Consider the following 18105-nt stretch of genomic DNA (forward strand, 5'->3'; position numbering starts at 1 on the left):
ATACATATATTTGGAACTCTAAATCAAACGCGGTTTGTGCTAGCTCTTTGAATCTTGACACAATAAACTAGTTCCAAGTCCTATCTCTATGGTTTTTTTCCTATTGATGTAGCCCTAAGCAGAGACTGGCGTAAATCACTTTCATGGAAAGGGGTTGCCAAGCTTCCAAAAACTATGAGTTTCCTGAAATCTCAGCACACATTTTTTCACCCAATCTTGATGACACTTTCAGATAATGATCAGTACCCAATCCCACTTGGCTCACCAAATTTCGTTTTTCTAGGTAAAACCGTTCGTTGGCAGTAACTGTTTTAATTTTTAAGTTTCACTCTGTTTTCTCCTATATGGATACATGTAGTTGGAACTCTAAATCAAACACGGTTTGTGCTAGAATTTTGAAACTTGACACAATAAAGAAGTTCCAAGTCCTGTATCTATGGTGTGTTTCCTATTGATGTAGCCATAAGCAGAGACTGGCGCATATCACTTTAATTGAAAGGGGATGACAAGCTTCCAAAAAACTACGAGTTTCTTGAAATCTCAGCACACATTTTTTAACCCAATCTTGATGACACTTTCAGATAATGATCAGTACCCCAATCCCACTTGGCTCACCAAATTTCTTTCTTCTAGGTTAAACCGTTCATTGGCAGTAACAGTTTTAATTTTTAGGTTTCACTCTGTTTTCTCCTATAGGGATACATGTAGTTGGAACACAAAATCAAACAAGGTTTGTGCTAGCTCTTTGAAACTTGACACTGTAAATTAGTTCCAAGTCCTGTATCTGTGGTGTGTTTCCTATTGATGTAGCCATAAGCAGAGACTGGCGCAAATCACTTTCTTGGAAAGGGGTTGCCAAGCTTCGAAAAACTACGAGTTTCCTGAAATCTCAGCACACATTTTTTCACCCAATCTTGATGACACTTTCAGATAATGATCAGTACCCCAGTCACACTTGGTGCACCAAATTTCGTTCTTCTATGTTAAACCGTTCGTTGGCAGTAACAGTTTTAATTTTTAGGTTACACTCTGTTTTCTCCTATATGGATACATGTAGTTGGAACTCTAAATCAAACAAGGTGTGTGCTAGCTCTCTGAAACTTGACACAATAAAGTAGTTCCAAGTTCTATCTCTATGGATTGTTTCCTATTGATGTAGCCCGAAGCAGAGACTGGCGCAAATCACTTTCATGGAAAGGGTTTGCCAAGCTTCCAAAAAACTACGAGTTTCCTGAAATCTCAGCACACATTTTTTCACCCAATCTTGATGACACTTTCAGGTAATGATCAGTAGCCCAATCCCACTTGGCTCACCAAATTTCCGTTCTTCTATGTTAAACCGTTCGTTGGCAGTAACAGTATTAATTTTTAGTTTTCACTCTGTTTTCTCCTATATGGATACATGTAGTTGGAACACTAAATCAAACACGGTTTGTGCTAGCTCTTGGAAACTTGACACAATAAAGTAGTTCCAAGTTCTATCTCTATGGTTTGTTTCCTATTGATGTAGACCTAAGCAGAGACTGGCGCAAATCATTTTCATGGAAAGGGGTTGCCAAGCTTCCAAAAAACTACGAGTTTCCTGAAATCTCAGCACACATTTTTTCACCCAATCTTGATGACAATTTCAGGTAATGATCAGTACCCCAATCCCACTTGGCTCACCAAATATCGTTCTTCTAGGTTAAACCGTTCGTTGGCAGTAACAGTTTTAATTTTTAGGTTTCACTCTGTTTTCTCCTATAGCGATACATGTAGTTGGAACTCTAAATCAAACACGGTTTGGGCTAGCTCTTTGAAACTTGACACAATAAATTAGTTCCAAGTTCTATCTCTATGGTTTGTTTCCTATTGATGTAGACCTAAGCAGAGACTGGCGCAAATCATTTTCATGGAAAGGGGTTGCCAAGCTTCCAAAAAACTACGAGTTTCCTGAAATCTCAGCACACATTTTTTCACCCAATATTGATGACACTTTCAGGTAATGATCAGTACCCCAATCCCACTTGGCTCACCAAATTTCGTTCTTCTAGGTTAAACCGTTCGTTGGCAGTAACTGTTTTAATTTATAGGTTTCACTCTGTTTTCTCCTATAGAGATACATATAGTTGGAACTCTAAATCAAACAAGGTTTGTGCTAGCTTTTTGAAACTTGACACAATAAAGAAGTTCCAAGATCTATCTCTATGGTTTGTTTCCTATTGATGTAGCCCTAAGCAGAGACTGGCGCAAATCACTTTCATGGAAATGGGTTGCCAAGCTTCGAAAAACTACGAGTTTCCTGAAATCTCAGCACACATATTTTTCACCCAATCTTGATGACACTTTGAGGTAATGATCAATACACCAATCCCACTTGGCTCACCAAATTTCCTTCTTCTAGGTTAAACCGTTCGTTTGCAGTAACAGTTTAAATTTTTAGCTTTCACTCTGTTTTCTCCTATAAGGATACATGTAGTTGGAACTCTAAATCAAACACGGTTTGTGCTAGCTCTGTGAAACTTGACACAATAAAGTAGTTCCAAGTTCTATCTCTATGGTTTGTTTCGTATTGATGTAGCCCGAAGCAGAGACTGGCGCAAATCACATTCATGGAAAGGGGTTGCCAAGCTTCCAAAAAACTATGAGTTTCCTGAAATCTCAGCACACATTTTTTCACCCAATCTTGATGACACTTTCAGATAATGATCAGTACCCAATCCCACTTGGCTCACCAAATTTCGTTCTTCTAGGTTAAACCGTTCGTTGGCAGTAACTGTTTTAATTTTTAGGTTTCACTCTGTTTTCTTTTATATGGATACATGTAGTTGGAACTCTAAATCAAACACGGTTTGTGCTAGAATTTTGAAACTTGACACAATAAAGAAGTTCCAAGTCCTGTATCTATGGGGTGTTTCCTATTGATGTAGCCATAAGCAGAGACTGGCACATATCACTTTAATTGAAAGGGGATGACAAGCTTCCCAAAAACTACGAGTTTCTTGAAATCTCAGCACACATTTTTTCACCCAATCTTGATGACACTTTCAGATAATGATCAGTACCCCAATCCCACTTGGCTCACCAAATTTCTTTCTTCTAGGTTAAACCGTTCATTGGCAGTAACAGTTTTAATTTTTAGGTTTCACTCTGTTTTCTCCTATAGGGATACATGTAGTTGGAACACAAAATCAAACAAGGTTTGTGCTAGCTCTTTGAAACTTGACACTGTAAATTAGTTCCAAGTCCTGTATCTGTGGTGTGTTTCCTATTGATGTAGCCATAAGCAGAGACTGGCGCAAATCACTTTCATGGAAAGGGGTTGCCAAGCTTCCAAAAAACTACGAGTTTCCTGAAATCTCAGCACACATTTTTTCACCCAATCTTGATGACACTTTCAGATAATGATCAGTACCCAATCCCACTTGGCTCACCAAATTTCGTTCTTCTAGGTTAAACCGTTCGTTGGCAGTAACTGTTTTAATTTTTAGGTTTCACTCTGTTTTCTTTTATATGGATACATGTATTTGGAACTCTAAATCAAACACGGTTTGTGCTAGAATTTTGAAACTTGACACAATAAAGAAGTTCCAAGTCCTGTATCTATGGTGTGTTTCCTATTGATGTAGCCATAAGCAGAGACTGGCGCATATCACTTTCATTGAAAGGGGATGACAAGCTTCCAAAAAACTACGAGTTTCTTGAAATCTGAGCACACATTTTTTCACCCAATCTTGATGACACTTTCAGATAATGATCAGTACCCCAATCCCACTTGGCTCACCAAATTTCGTTCTTCTAGGTTAAACCGTTCGTTGGCAGTAACACTTTTAATTTTTAGGTTACACTCTGTTTTCTCCTATAGGGATACATGTAGTTGGAACTCTAAATCAAACACGATTTGTGCTGGCTCTTTGAAACTAGACGCAATAAAGTAGTTGCAAGTTCTATCTCTATGGTTTCTTTCCTATTGCTGTAGCCCTAAGCAGAGACTGGCGCAAATCACTTTCATGGAAAGGGGTTGCCAAGCTTCCAAAAAACTACGAGTCTCCTGAAATCTCAGCACACATTTTTTCACCCAATCTTGATGACACTTTCAGGTAATGATCAGTACCCCAATCCCACTTGGCTCACCAAATTTCCTTCCTCTAGGTTAAACCGTTCGTTGGAAGTAACAGTTTTAATTTTTAGGTTTCACTCTGTTTTCTCCTATAGGGATTCATGTAGTTGGAACTCTAAATCAAACACGGTTTGTGCTAGCTTTTTGAAACTTGACACAATAAAGTATTTCCAAGTTCTATCTCTATGGTTTGTTTCCTATTGATGTAGACCTAAGCAGAGACTGGCGCAAATCATTTTCATGGAAAGGGGTTGCCAAGCTTCCAAAAAACTACGAGTTTCCTGAAATCTCAGCACATATTTTTTCACCCAATCTTGATGACAATTTCAGGTAATGATCAGTACCCCAATCCTACTTGGCTCACCAAATATCGTTCTTCTAGGTTAAACCGTTCGTTGGCAGTAACAGTTTTAATTTTTAGGTTTCACTCTGTTTTCTCCTATACCGATACATGTAGTTGGAAATCTAAATCAAACACGGTTTGGGCTAGCTCTTTGAAACTTGACACAATAAAGAAGTTCCAAGTCCTGTATCTATGGTGTGTTTCCTATTGATGTAGCCATAAGCAGAGACTGGCGCATATCACTTTAATTGAAAGGGGATGACAAGCTTCCAAAAAACTACGAGTTTCCTGAAATCTCAGCACACATTTTTTCACCCAATCTTGATGACACTTTCAGATAATGATCAGTACCCCAGTCACACTTGGTGCACCAAATTTCGTTCTTCTAGGTTAAACCGTTCGTTGGCAGTAACAGTTTTAATTTTTAGGTTACACTCTGTTTTCTCCTATAGGGATACATGTATTTGGAACTCTAAATCAAACACGGTTTGTGCTGGCTCTTTGAAACTAGACGCAATAAAGTAGTTGCAAGTTCTATCTCTATGGTTTCTTTTCTATTGATGTAGACCTAAGCAGAGACTGGCGCAAAATACTTTCATGGAAATGGGTTGCCAAGCTTCCAAAAACTACGAGTTTCCTGAAATCTCAGCACACATTTTTTCACCCAAACTTGATGACACTTTCAGGTAATGATCAGTACCTCAATCTCACTTGGCTCACCAATTTTCCTTCTTCTAGGTTAAACCGTTCGTTTGCAGTAACAGTTTTAATTTTTAGCTTTCACTCTGTTTCCTCCTATATCCATACATGTAGTTGGAACTCTAAATCAAACACAGTTTGTGCTAGCTCTGTGAAACTTGACACAATAAAGTAGTTCCAAGTTCTATCTCTATGGTTTGTTTCCTATTGATGTAGCCCGAAGCAGAGACTGGCGCAAATCACTTTCATGGAAAGGGGTTGCCAAGCTTCCAAAAAACTACGAGTTTCCTGAAATCTCAGCACACATTTTTTCACCAAATCTTGATGACACTTTCAGGTAATGATCAGTACCCCAATCCCACTTGGCTCACCAAATTTCGTTCTTCTAGGACAAACCGTTCGTTTGCAGTAGCAGTTTTAATTTTAGCTTTCACTCTGTTTTCTACTATATGGATACATGTAGTTGGAACTCTAAATCAAACACGGTGTGTGCTAGCTCTGTGAAACTTGACACAATAAAGTAGTTCCAAGTTCTATCTCTATGGCTTTTTTCCTATTGATGTAGCCCTAAGCATAGACTGGCGCAAATCACTTTCATGGAAAGGGGTTGCCAAGCTTCCAAAAAACTACGAGTTTCTGAAATCTCAGCACACATTTTTTCACCAATCTTGATGACACTTTCAGATAAGGATCAGTACCCCAGTTCCACTTGTCTCACCAAATTTCGTTTTTCTAGGTTAAACCGTTCGTTGGCAGTAACAGTGTTAATTTTTAGGTTTCACTCTGTTTTCTCCTATATGGATACATGTAGTTGGAACTCTAAATCAAACACGGTTTGTGCTAGCTCTTTGAAACTTGACACAATAAAGTAGTTCCAAGTTCTATCTCTATGGTTTGTTTCCTATTGATGTAGGCCTTAGCAGAGACTGGCGCAAATCACTTTCTTGGAAAGGGGTTGCCAAGCTTCCAAAAAACTACGAGTTTCTGAAATCTCAGCACACATTTTTTCACGCAATCTTGATGACACTTTCAGATAAGGATCAGTACCCCAATTCCACTTGTCTCACCAAATTTCGTTCTTCTAGGTTAAACCGTTCGTTGGCAATAACTGTTTTAATTTTTAGGTTTCACTCTGTTTTCTCTTATAGGGATACATGTAGTTGGAACTCTAAAACAAACACGGTTTGTGCTAGCTTTTAGAAACTTGACACAAAAAGAAGTTCCAAGTCCTGTATCTATGGTGTGTTTCCTATTGATGTAACGGTAAGCAAAGACTGGCGCAAATCCCTTTAATTGAAAGGGGTTGACAAGCTTCCAAAAAACTACGAGTTTCCTGAAATCCCAGCACACATTTTATCACCCAATCTTGATGACACTTTTAGATAATGATCAGTACCCCAATCCCACTTGGCTCACCAAATTTCGTTCTTCTAGGTTAAACCGTTCGTTGGCAGTAACAGTTTTAATTTTTAGGTTTCACTCTGTTTTCTCCTATAGGGATACATGTAGTTGGAACACAAAATCAAACAAGGTTTGTGCTAGCTCTTTGAAACTTGAAACAATAAATTAGTTCCAAGTCCTGTATCTATGGTGTGTTTCCTATTGATGTAGCCATAAGCAGAGACTGGCGCAAATCACTTTCATGGAAAGGGGTTGCCAAGCTTCCAAAAAACTACGAGTTTCCTGAAATCTAAGCACACATTTTTTCACCCAATCTTGATGACACTTTCAGGTAATGATCAGTACCCCATTCCCACTTGGTGCACCAAATTTCGTTCTTCTAGGTTAAACCGTTCGTTGGCAGTAACAGTTTAAATTTTTAGGTTACACTTTGTTTTCTCCTATAGTGATACATGTATTTGGAACTCTAAATGAAACACGGTTTGTGCTAGCTCTTTGAAACTTGACACAATAAAGTAGTTCCAAGTTCTATCTCTATGGCTTTTTTCCTATTGATGTAGCCCTAAGCATAGACTGGCGCAAATCACTTTCATGGAAAGGGGTTGCCAAGCTTCCAAAAAACTACGAGTTTCTGAAATCTCAGCACATATTTTTTCACCCAATCTTGATGACACTTTCAGATAAGGATCAGTACCCCAATTCGACTTGTCTCACCAAGTTTCGTTCTTCTAGTTTAAACCGTTCGTTTGCAGTAACAGTTTTAATTTTTAGCTTTCACTCTGTTTTCTCCTATATGGATACATGTAGTTGGAACTCTAAATCAAACACGGTGTGTGCTAGCTCTGTGAAACTTGACACAATAAAGTAGTTTCAAGTTCTCTCTCTATGGCTTTTTTCCTATTGATGTAGCCCTAAGCATAGACTGGCGCAAATCACTTTCATGGAAATGGGTTGCCAAGCTTCCAAAAATCTACGAGTTTCTGAAATCTCAGCACACATTTTTTCACCCAATCTTGATGACAATTTCAGGTAATGATCAGTACCCCAATCCCACTTGGCTCACCAAATATCGTTCTTCTAGGTTAAACTGTTCGTTGGCAGTAAGAGTTTTAATTTTTAGGTTTCACTCTGTTTTCTCCTATAGGGATACATGTAGTTGGAACTCTAAATCAAACACGATTTGTGCTAGCTCTTTGAAACTTGACACAATAAATTAGTTCCAAGTTCTATCTCTATGGTTTGTTTCCTATTGCTGTACCCCTAAGCAGAGACTGGCGCAAATCACTTTCATGGAAAGGGTTTGCCAAGCTTCCAAAAACTATGTGTTTCCTGAAATCTCAGCACATATTTTTTCACCCAATCTTGATGACACTTTCAGGTAATGATCAGTACCCCAATCCCACTTGGCTCACCAAATTTTGTTCTTCTAGTTTAAACCGTTCGTTGGCAGTAAGAGTTTTAATTTTTAGGTTTCACTCTGTTTTCTCCTTTAAGGATACATGTAGTTGAACTCTAAATCAAACAAGGTTTGTGCTTGCTCTTTGAAACTTGACACAATAAAGTACTTCAAAGTTCTATCTCTATGGTTTGTTTCCTATTGATGTAGGCCTAAGCAGAGACTTGCGCAAATCACTTTCATGGAAAGGGGTTTCCAAGCTTCCAAAAATCTACGAGTTTCCTGAAATCTCAGCACACATTTTTTCACCCAATCTTGATGACACTTTCAGGTAATGATCAGTACCCCAAGCCCACTTGGCTCACCAAATTTCGTTCTTCTAGGACAAACCGTTCGTTTGCAGTAACAGTTTAAATTTTAGCTTTCACTCTGTTTTCTCCTATATGGATACATGTAGTTGGAACTCTAAATCAAACACGGTTTGGGCTAGCTCTGTGAATCTTGACACAATAAAGTAGTTCCAAGTTCTATCTCTATGGTTTGTTTCCTATTGATGTAGCCCTAAGCAGAGACTGGCGCAAATCACTTTCATGGAAAGGGTTTGCCAAGCTTCCAAAAAACTACGAGTTTCCTGAAATCTCAGCACACATTTTTTCACCCAATCTTGAGGACACTTTCAGGTAATGATCAGTACCCCAATCCCACTTGGCTCACCAAATTTTGTACTTCTAGTTTAAACCGTTCGTTGGCAGTAAGAGTTTTAATTTTTAGGTTTCACTCTGTTTTCTCCTATAAGGATACATGTAGTTGAACTCTAAATCAAACAAGGTTTGTGCTAGCTCTTTGAAACTTGACACAATAAAGTAGTTCCAAGTTCTATCTCTATGGTTTGTTTCCTATTGATGTAGCCCTAAGCAGAGACTGGCGCAAATCACTTTCATGGAAAGGGGTTGCCAAGCTTCCAAAAAACTAATAGTCCTGAAATCTCAGCACACATTTTTTCACCCAATCTTGATGACACTTTCAGGTAATGATCAGTAACCCAATCCCACTTGGCTCACCAAATTTCGTTCTTCAAGGTTAAACCGTTCGTTGGCAGTAACAGTATTAATTTTTAGGTTTCACTCTGTTTTCTCCTATATCCATACATGTAGTTGGAACTCTAAATCAAACACGGTTTTTGCTAGCTTTTTGAAACTTGACACAATAAAGAAGTTCCAAGTCCTGTATCTATGGTGTGTTTCCTATTGATGTAGCCCTAAGCAGAGACTGGCGCAAATCACTTTCATGGAAAGGGGTTGCCAAGCTTCCAAAAAACTACGAGTTTCCTGAAATCTCAGCACTCATTTTTTCACCCCTTCTTGATGACACTTTCAAATAATGATCAGTACCCCAATCCCACTTGGCTCACCAAATTTCTTTCTTCTAGGTTAAACCGTTCGTTGGCAGTAACAGTTTTAATTTTTAGCTTTCACTCTGTTTTCTCCTATATGGATACATGTAGTTGGAACTCTATATCAAACACGGTGTGTGCTAGCTCTCTGAAACTTGACACAATAAAGTAGTTCCAAGATCTATCTCTATGGTTTGTTTCCTATTGATGTAGCCCTAAGCAGAGACTGGCGCAAATCACTTTCATGGAAAGGGGTTGCCAAGCTTCCAAAAAACTACGAGTTTCCTGAAATCTCAGCACACATTATTCACCCAATCTCGATGACACTTTCAGATAATGATCAGTACCCCAATCCCACTTGGCTCACCAAATTTCGTTCTTCTAGGAGAAACCGTTCGTTTGCAGTAACAGTTTTAATTTTAGCTTTCACTCTGTTTTCTCCAATATGGATACATATAGTTGGAACTCTAAATCAAACACGGTTTGTGCTAGCTCTGTGAAACTTGACACAATAAATTAGTTCCAATTTCTATCTCTATGGTTTGTTTCCTATTAATGTAGCCCTAAGCAGAGACTGGCGCAAATCACTTTCATGGAAAGGGGTTGCCAAGCTTCCAAAAAACTACGAGTTTCCTGAAATACCAGCACACATTTTTTCACCCAATCTTGATGACACTTTTAGATAATGATCAGTACCCCAATCCCACTTGGCTCACCAAATTTCGTTCTTGTAGGTTAAACCGTTCGTTGGCAGTAACTGTTTTAATTTTTAGGTTTCACTCTGTTTTCTGCTATAGGATACATGTAGTTGGAACTCTAAATCAAACACGGTTTGTGCTAGCTTTTTGAAACTTGACACAAAAAGAAGTTCCAAGTCCTGTATCTATGGTGTGTTTCCTATTGATGTAGCCATAAGCAGAGACTGGCGCAAATCACTTTCATGGAGAGGGGTTGCCAAGCTTCCAAAAAACTACGAGTTTCCTGAAATCGAAGCACACATTTTTTCACCCAATTTTGATGACACTTTCAGGTAATGATCAGTATCCCATTCCCACTTGGTGCACCAAATTTCATTCTTCTAGGTTAAACCGTTCGTTGGCAGTAACAGTTTAAATTTTTAGGTTACACTCTGTTTTCTCCTATAGGGATACATGTATTTGGAACTCTAAATGAAACACGGTTTGTGCTAGCTCTTTGAAACTTGACACAATAAAGAAGTTCCAAGTCCTGTATCTATGGTGTGTTTCCTATTGATGTAGCCCTAAGCAGAGACTGGCGCAAATCACTTTCATGGAAAGGGGTTGCCAAGCTTCCAAAAAACTACGAGTTTCCTGAAATCTCAGCACTCATTTTTTCACCCCATCTTGATAACACTTTCAGATAATGATCAGTACCCCAATCCCACTTGGCTCACCAAATTTCGTTCTTCTAGTTTAAACCGTTCGTTGGCAGTAACAGTTTTAATTTTTAGCTTTCACTCAGTTTTCTCCTATATGGATACATGTAGTTGGAACTCTAAATCAAACACGGTGTGTGCTAGCTCTCTGAAACTTGACACAATATAGTAGTTCCAAGTTCTATCTCTATGGTTTGTTTCCTATTGATGTAGCCCGAAGCAGAGACTGGTGCAAATCACTTTCATGGAAAGGGTTTGCCAAGCTTCCAAAAAACTACGTTTTCCTGAAATCTCAGCACACATTTTTTCACCCAATCTTGATGACACTTTCAGGTAATGATCAGTAACCCAATCCCACTTGGATCACCAAATTTCATTCTTGTAAGTTAAACCGTTCGTTCGCAGTAACTGTTTAGATTTTTAGGTTTCACCATGTTTTCTCCTGTACGGATACATGTAGTTGGAACTCTAAATCAATCTCGGTTTGTGCTAGCTCTTTGAAACTAGACGCAATAAAGTAGTTCCAAGTTCTATCTCTATGATTTGTTTCCTATTGATGTAGCCCTAAGCAGAGACTGGCGCAAATCTCTTTCATGGAAATGGGTTGCCAAGCTTCCAAAAACTACGAGTTTCCTGAAATCTCAGCACACATTTTTTCACCCAATCTTGATGACACTTTCAGGTAATGATCACTACCCCAATCCCACTTGGCTCACCAAATTTCCTTCTTCTATGTTAAACCGTTCGTTTGCAGTAAGAGTTTTAATTTTTAGATTTCACTCTGTTTTCTCCTATATGGATACATGTAGTTGGAACTCTAAATCAAACACGGTGTGTGCTAGCTCTGTGAAACTTGACACAATAAAGTAGTTCCAAGTTCTATCTCTATGGTTTGTTTCCTATTGATGTAGCCCGAAGCAGAGACTGGCGCAAATCACTTTCATGGAAAGGGGTTGCCAAGCTTCCAAAAAACTACGAGTTTCCGGAAATCTCAGCACACATTTTTTCACCCAATCTTGATGACACTTTCAGTTAATGATCAGTACCCCAATCCCACTTGGCTCACCAAATTTCATTCTTCAAGGTTAAACCGTTCGTTGGAAGTAACAGTATTAATTTTTAGGTTTCACTCTGTTTTCTCCTATAGGGATACATGTAGTAGGAACTCTAAATCAAACACGGTTTGTGCTAGCTTTTTGAAACTTGACACAATAAAGAAGTTCCAAGTCCTGTATCTATGGTGTGTTTCCTATTGATGTAGCCCTAAGTAGAGACTGGCGCAAATCACTTTCATGGAAAGGGGTTGCCAAGCTTCCAAAAAACTACGTTTTCCTGAAATCTCAGCACACATTTTTTCACCCAATCTTGATGACACTTTCAGGTAATGATCAGTAACCCAATCCCACTTGGATCACCAAATTTCATTCTTGTAAGTTAAACCGTTCGTTCGCAGTAACTGTTTAGATTTTTAGGTTTCACCATGTTTTCTCCTGTACGGATACATGTAGTTGGAACTCTAAATCAATCTCGGTTTGTGCTAGCTCTTTGAAACTAGACGCAATAAAGTAGTTCCAAGTTCTATCTCTATGATTTGTTTCCTATTGATGTAGCCCTAAGCAGAGACTGGCGCAAATCTCTTTCATGGAAATGGGTTGCCAAGCTTCCAAAAACTACGAGTTTCCTGAAATCTCAGCACACATTTTTTCACCCAATCTTGATGACACTTTCAGGTAATGATCACTACCCCAATCCCACTTGGCTCACCAAATTTCCTTCTTCTATGTTAAACCGTTCGTTTGCAGTAAGAGTTTTAATTTTTAGATTTCACTCTGTTTTCTCCTATATGGATACATGTAGTTGGAACTCTAAATCAAACACGGTTTGTGCTAGCTCTGTGAAACTTGACACAATAAAGTAGTTCCAAGTTCTATCTCTATGGTTTGTTTCCTATTGATGTAGCCCGAAGCAGAGACTGGCGCAAATCACTTTCATGGAAAGGGGTTGCCAAGCTTCCAAAAAAATACGAGTTTCCTGAAATATCAGCACACATTTGTTCACCCAATCTGGATGACACTTTCAGATAATTATCAGTACCCCAATCCCACTTGGCTCACCAAATTTCGTTCTTCTAGGTTAAACCGTTCGTTGGCAGTAACAGTTTTAATTTTTAGGTTTCACTCTGTTTTCTCCTATTGCGATACGTGTATTTGGAACTCTAAATCAAACACGGTTTGTGCTAGCTCTTTGAAACTTGACACAATAAAGTAGTTCCAAGTTCTATCTCTATGGTTTGTTTCCTATTGATGTAGCCCGAAGCAGAGACTGGCGCAAATCACTTTCATGGAAAGGGGTTGCCAAGCTTCCAAAAAACTACGAGTTTCCTGAAATCTCAGCACACATTTTTTCACGAAATCTTGATGACACTTTCAGGTAATGATCAGTACCCCAATCACACTTGGCTCACCAAATTTCGTTCTTCTAGGACAAACCGTTCGTTTGCAGTAGCAGTTTTAATTTTAGCTTTCACTCTGTTTTCTACTATATGGATACATGTAGTTGGAACTCTAAATCAAACACGGTTTGTGCTAGCTCTGTGAAACTTGACACAATAAAGTAGTTCCAAGTTCTATCTCTATGGTTTGTTTCCTATTGATGTAGCCCGAAGCAGAGACTGGCGCAAATCACTTTCATGGAAAGGGGTTGCCAAGCTTCCAAAAAACTACGAGTTTCCGGAAATCTCAGCACACATTTTTTCACCCAATCTTGATGACACTTTCAGGTAATGATCAGTACCCCAATCCCACTTGGCTCACCAAATTTCGTTCTTCAAGGTTAAACCGTTCGTTGGAAGTAACAGTATTAATTTTTAGGTTTCACCCTGTTTTCTCCTATACGGATACATGTAGTTGGAACTCTAAATCAATCTCGGTTTGTGCTAGCTCTTTGAAACTAGACGCAATAAAGTAGTTCCAAGTTCTATCTCTATGATTTGTTTCCTATTGATGTAGCCCTAAGCAGAGACTGGCGCAAATCTCTTTCATGGAAATGGGTTGCCAAGCTTCCAAAAACTACGAGTTTCCTGAAATCTCAGCACACATTTTTTCACCCAATCTTGATGACACTTTCAGGTAATGATCACTACCCCAATCCCACTTGGCTCACCAAATTTCCTTCTTCTATGTTAAACCGTTCGTTTGCAGTAAGAGTTTTAATTTTTAGATTTCACTCTGTTTTCTCCTATATGGATACATGTAGTTGGAACTCTAAATCAAACACGGTTTGTGCTAGCTCTGTGAAACTTGACACAATAAAGTAGTTCCAAGTTCTATCTCTATGGTTTGTTTCCTATTGATGTAGCCCGAAGCAGAGACTGGCGCAAATCACTTTCATGGAAAGGGGTTGCCAAGCTTCCAAAAAAATACGAGTTTCCTGAAATATCAGCACACATTTGTTCACCCAATCTTGATGACACTTTCAGATAATTATCAGTACCCCAATCCCACTTGGCTCACCAAATTTCGTTCTTCTAGGTTAAACCGTTCGTTGGCAGTAACAGTTTTAATTTTTAGGTTTCACTCTGTTTTCTCCTATTGCGATACGTGTAGTTGGAACTCTAAATCAAACACGGTTTGTGCTAGCTCTTTGAAACTTGACACAATAAAGTAGTTCCAAGTTCTATCTCTATGGTTTGTTTCCTATTGATGTAGGCCGAAGCAGAGACTGCCGCAAATCACTTTCATGGAAAGGGGTTGCCAAGCTTCCAAAAAACTACGAGTTTCCTGAAATCTCAGCACACATTTTTTCACCCAATCTTGATGACACTTTCAGGTAATGATCAGTACCCCAATCCCACTTGGCTCACCAAATTTCGTTCTTCTAGGACAAACCGTTCGTTTGCAGTAGCAGTTTTAATTTTAGCTTTCACTCTGTTTTCTACTATATGGATACATGTAGTTGGAACTCTAAATCAAACACGGTTTGTGCTAGCTCTGTGAAACTTGACAGAATAAAGTAGTTCCAAGTTCTATCTCTATGGTTTGTTTCCTATTGATGTAGCCCGAAGCAGAGACTGGCGCAAATCACTTTCATGGAAAGGGGTTGCCAAGCTTCCAAAAAACTACGAGTTTCCGGAAATCTCAGCACACATTTTTTCACCCAATCTTGATGACACTTTCAGGTAATGATCAGTACCCCAATCCCACTTGGCTCACCAAATTTCATTCTTCAAGGTTAAACCGTTCGTTGGAAGTAACAGTATTAATTTTTAGGTTTCACTCTGTTTTCTCCTATAGGGATACATGTAGTTGGAACTCTAAATCAAACACGGTTTGTGCTAGCTTTTTGAAACTTGACACAATAAAGAAGTTCCAAGTCCTGTATCTATGGTGTGTTTCCTATTGATGTAGCCCTAAGCAGAGACTGGCGCAAATCACTTTCATGGAAAGGGGTTGCCAAGCTTCCAAAAAACTACGAGTTTCCTGAAATCTCAGCACTCATTTTTTCACCCCATCTTGATAACACTTTCAGATAATGATCACTACCCCAATCCCACTTGGCTCACCAAATTTCGTTCTTCTAGGTTAAACCGTTCGTTGGCAGTAACAGTTTTAATTTTTAGCTTTCACTCTGTTTTCTCCTATATGGATACATGTAGTTGGAACTCTAAATCAAACACGGTGTGTGCTAGCTCTCTGAAACTTGACACAATATAGTAGTTCCAAGTTCTATCTCTATGGTTTGTTTCGTATTGATGTAGCCCGAAGCAGAGACTGGCGCAAATCACTTTCATGGAAAGGGTTTGCCAAGCTTCCAAAAAACTACGTTTTCCTGAAATCTCAGCACACATTTTTTCACCCAATCTTGATGACACTTTCAGGTAATGATCAGTAACCCAATCCCACTTGGATCACCAAATTTCATTCTTGTAAGTTAAACCGTTCGTTCGCAGTAACTGTTTAGATTTTTAGGTTTCACCATGTTTTCTCCTGTACGGATACATGTAGTTGGAACTCTAAATCAATCTCGGTTTGTGCTAGCTCTTTGAAACTAGACGCAATAAAGTAGTTCCAAGTGCTATCTCTATGATTTGTTTTCTATTGATGTAGCCCTAAGCAGAGACTGGCGCAAATCTCTTTCATGGAAATGGGTTGCCAAGCTTCCAAAAACTACGAGTTTCCTGAAATCTCAGCACACATTTTTTCACCCAATCTTGATGACACTTTCAGGTAATGATCACTACCCCAATCCCACTTGGCTCACCAAATTTCCTTCTTCTATGTTAAACCGTTCGTTTGCAGTAAGAGTTTTAATTTTTAGATTTCACTCTGTTTTCTCCTATATGGATACATGTAGTTGGAACTCTAAATCAAACACGGTTTGTGCTAGCTCTGTGAAACTTGACACAATAAATTAGTTCCAAGTTCTATCTCTATGGTTTGTTTCCTATTGATGTAGCCCGAAGCAGAGACTGGCGCAAATCACTTTCATGGAAAGGGGTTGCCAAGCTTCCAAAAAAATACGAGTTTCCTGAAATATCAGCACACATTTGTTCACCCAATCTTGATGACACTTTCAGATAATTATCAGTACCCCAATCCCACTTGGCTCACCAAATTTCGTTCTTCTAGGTTAAACCGTTCGTTGGCAGTAACAGTTTTAATTTTTAGGTTTCACTCTGTTTTCTCCTATTGCGATACGTGTAGTTGGAACTCTAAATCAAACACGGTTTGTGCTAGCTCTTTGAAACTTGACACAATAAAGTAGTTCCAAGTTCTATCTCTATGGTTTGTTTCCTATTGATGTAGCCCGAAGCAGAGACTGGCGCAAATCACTTTCATGGAAAGGGGTTGCCAAGCTTCCAAAAAACTACGAGTTTCCTGAAATCTCAGCACACATTTTTTCACCCAATCTTGATGACACTTTCAGGTAATGATCAGTACCCCAATCCCACTTGGCTCACCAAATTACGTTCTTCTAGGACAAACCGTTCGTTTGAAGTAGCAGTTTTAATTTTAGCTTTCACTCTGTTTTCTACTATATGGATACATGTAGTTGGAACTCTAAATCAAACACGGTTTGTGCTAGCTCTGTGAAACTTGACACAATAAAGTAGTTCCAAGTTCTATCTCTATGGTTTGTTTCCTATTGATGTAGCCCGAAGCAGAGACTGGCGCAAATCACTTTCATGGAAAGGGGTTGCCAAGCTTCCAAAAAACTACGAGTTTCCGGAAATCTCAGCACACATTTTTTCACCCAATCTTGATGACACTTTCAGGTAATGATCAGTACCCCAATCCCACTTGGCTCACCAAATTTCGTTCTTCAAGGTTAAACCGTTCGTTGGAAGTAACAGTATTAATTTTTAGGTTTCACCCTGTTTTCTCCTATACGGATACATGTAGTTGGAACTCTAAATCAATCTCGGTTTGTGCTAGCTCTTTGAAACTAGACGCAATAAAGTAGTTCCAAGTTCTATCTCTATGATTTGTTTCCTATTGATGTAGCCCTAAGCAGAGACTGGCGCAAATCTCTTTCATGGAAATGGGTTGCCAAGCTTCCAAAAACTACGAGTTTCCTAAAATCTCAGCACACATTTTTTCACCCAATCTTGATGACACTTTCAAGTAATGATCACTACCCCAATCCCACTTGGCTCACCAAATTTCCTTCTTCTATGTTAAACCGTTCGTTTGCAGTAAGAGTTTTAATTTTTAGATTTCACTCTGTTTTCTCCTATATGGATACATGTAGTTGGAACTCTAAATCAAACACGGTTTGTGCTAGCTCTGTGAAACTTGACACAATAAAGTAGTTCCAAGTTCTATCTCTATGGTTTGTTTCCTATTGATGTAGCCCGAAGCAGAGACTGGCGCAAATCACTTTCATGGAAAGGGGTTGCCAAGCTTCCAAAAAAATACGAGTTTCCTGAAATATCAGCACACATTTGTTCACCCAATCTTGATGACACTTTCAGATAATTTTCAGTACCCCAATCCCACTTGGCTCACCAAATTTCGTTCTTCTAGGTTAAACCGTTCGTTGGCAGTAACAGTTTTAATTTTTAGGTTTCACTCTGTTTTCTCCTATTGCGATACGTGTAGTTGGAACTCTAAATCAAACACGGTTTGTGCTAGCTCTTTGAAACTTGACACAATAAAGTAGTTCCAAGTTCTATCTCTATGGTTTGTTTCCTATTGATGTAGGCTGAAGCAGAGACTGCCGCAAATCACTTTCATGGAAAGGGGTTGCCAAGCTTCCAAAAATCTACGAGTTTCCTGAAATCTCAGCACACATTTTTTCACCCAATCTTGATGACACTTTCAGGTAATGATCAGTACCCCAATCCCACTTGGCTCACCAAATTTCGTTCTTCTAGGAC

The sequence above is a fragment of the Spermophilus citellus genome, assembly GCF_964194105.1.
Source record: "Spermophilus citellus genome assembly, chromosome: 10".
NCBI lineage: Eukaryota > Metazoa > Chordata > Mammalia > Rodentia > Sciuridae > Spermophilus > Spermophilus citellus.